This window comes from Bactrocera neohumeralis, chromosome 4 (genome assembly GCF_024586455.1).
Source record: "Bactrocera neohumeralis isolate Rockhampton chromosome 4, APGP_CSIRO_Bneo_wtdbg2-racon-allhic-juicebox.fasta_v2, whole genome shotgun sequence".
In the NCBI taxonomy this organism is placed as follows: Eukaryota; Metazoa; Arthropoda; class Insecta; order Diptera; family Tephritidae; genus Bactrocera; species Bactrocera neohumeralis.
The window spans coordinates 55,683,813-55,686,408 of NC_065921.1; positions in this window are offsets into that span (position 1 = coordinate 55,683,813).

Consider the following 2,596-nt stretch of genomic DNA (forward strand, 5'->3'; position numbering starts at 1 on the left):
GATTCCCACTCCGATGGCGTACAACATTATGAGCTGCGGTCTGATGCTGAGTTGGTGGAGTTTTGTTCCACACTGTTTTATCTTTGGCAATAAAACACCCAGATAGTTCTTGAGCTTTTCCTAAAATAATAATAACATTTATTAAATATTTAAGAAAAATAATTATTATTTCAATCATTGCTAAGAACAAATATTTTACTACATTCAGGCTCAGCATCCTCACTGTCGCTACTCTCAAATTCGTCTTCTTCTCCTTCCACTGCTGATTTCTCTTCAGCGATTTCTTCTGTGTCTTCAGAATCTTCTAGATCGTTACGCACTAAATTATCTCGTTGATTTTGATGCTTACCTCTATTTACTGGAATCCAGTCTTCGTCATCGCTATCAGAAACCCTACTCGAATCACTGTCGAGTTCTCCAAGTAGTTTCCTCAAGTACTCATTCCTTTCAGTTGCACTTAACCTAATAAATTAAATATTATGTGATATACGTCGTACATAATTATATTACACAAAATTCTAATTAATATATCTACAAATGTTAAATATATGTAACGCTTACTTACCGAGCATAGTAAGCTCTCGATAATTGTTCCATAGCTTTATTTTTCACAGTCAAGAGAACACCAAATGAAACACGTCTGATCTCACCAAAAATCTGTTATGTACGTACTAAAAAATTCTCGAATATAGTGCGCGAAAGAAAACTTAGAAATAACCTTGAGCTTTTCCGGCATCTTCTCGGCTACGAACAATAAAAACCGGCCGACTACCTGGGGTTTCCCAAAAAGGTTTCAGATGTTATTCACGATTCTACGTTGTTATTATTTTTTGTTTCTTTAAATTGTCACCGACTAATAATATTTGCAGAAGACATTTTTTTAGAAAGTTTTAGAAAACTTTTTTTTAAATAAAACAAACAAAATTTGTAATACTCATATTCTGGGTACCCCGGTACCCGGTTGCTAAACGCCGTTGGTAAAGTTGGTTACTAACATAAGGGTTAACCAAGCTATGCATGATCTGGTAAGCTGTATCACAAGCTTGTATGACAAGGAAGAAAGGCAAGATAATCCGTCGAAAAGAGTTATGGTAGGAAAAGCATCGCAGGTATCCCCTATCCAAAGTGATAAAAATGCCCCAAAGAGATCTCGCGAGATATTGGGATATTTGCCACCAACGAAAATGCCGCAAAACATGAGTCATAAAGTGCAAGCAACATATAGTGAGGTCACTGAATGCATGCACAAAGTCAGGTTGGGAGACAAGCCTGCAGTCGAAAAATGGATAAACATTGTTAGAAAGAAGAAACCGATCAAGAAGAGAATAAGATCGAAACCAGACGATATTATCTTAACAAACAAGGAGGGAGCGTCGTATACAGATATCCTGAAAAAAATAAAATGTGACAGAGGCCTTGAAGAACTTTGTTTAAACGTGAGGCTTCAAGTGATTTCTTATGTGCCATTGTGCACTCATCCCAAACAATGAGCTTGCATTACATCAACAATTTTCCCATTGCACTGGATCGGGAAATATTGCATGTTGGAGTATCAATTGTGTTTAACTTAAGCGTAGAATGTGCAATTCCAGATGATGCTAACGCCAAAGCTATGTCACATCTTGATCGAATAGTGGCCAAAATCAATGAAATGACAAATGTTTGCCCTGTTCCTCCAGGTGCGTCCAGGAAGAATAGGCCACCGGTACTACTGTCCACCGCTTGCATTAATGTCTCGTATACTTGTTTTTGCTGTTCATTCATTAATATAATTAATGTAATATTATAAATAAATATTAATAACTTCAAATTAAAAAAGAAAAATAAAGTTGCAAATTTGATAAAGCAAGGTGGACTAAAAAATCTCCAGTTAAAATCAATTCATTGCCGTTTGCAAAAAAAACTAAGTTAAAGCAACATTTTTATAATTTTTAATTTGTTTAAAATCATTTTATTACTAATTTTACATAGTTATTCTAAAAGAATAAATAATGCTTAACTAAATACATACATTTTTTAATTTTTATTTTTACTTTATTTTCTTTTCTTTTGCGTTTTATTTTCATATAATTCTAGTAGGGTTTTACAATTTCATTCTTAATTCAAAATTTGGTTTCATACTTTCAATACCCACATTGAATGTGTTTTGTTTTGGGTTTATGCCTGTATTTCCGAAAATAAAGAACATATGTATATTAACATACAATATATTAAAGTGATTTCTTCTCATTTCCTCTCACTCTGTGAGATATTTGCCTAACTGGGAGCCAACATTATTATCTTTTATTTCAAACAATCTTTGTTGATCACGCTCTTGTCCTTGTAATAAGGAGCTTTACGATTTTTCATTTACTTTGTATAAGTTAGTTTCAGCTATGGAAGCGTACCTGTCCTAAGCTACTCTAACCAGGGCACAAAATAAACAAAATTCACGATAAAGAAATATAACAGGTTGCAATGAAATTAATTATACAAGTATTCTAATGTTTTTCGAGAAGATTAATATCATATTCAGACAGACTGCTACACTTGTGCGCCTAATGGTTTGCCATGTATCCATTACTCGTACCTCTAGTGTCTGAGGTGATAGGCGTGA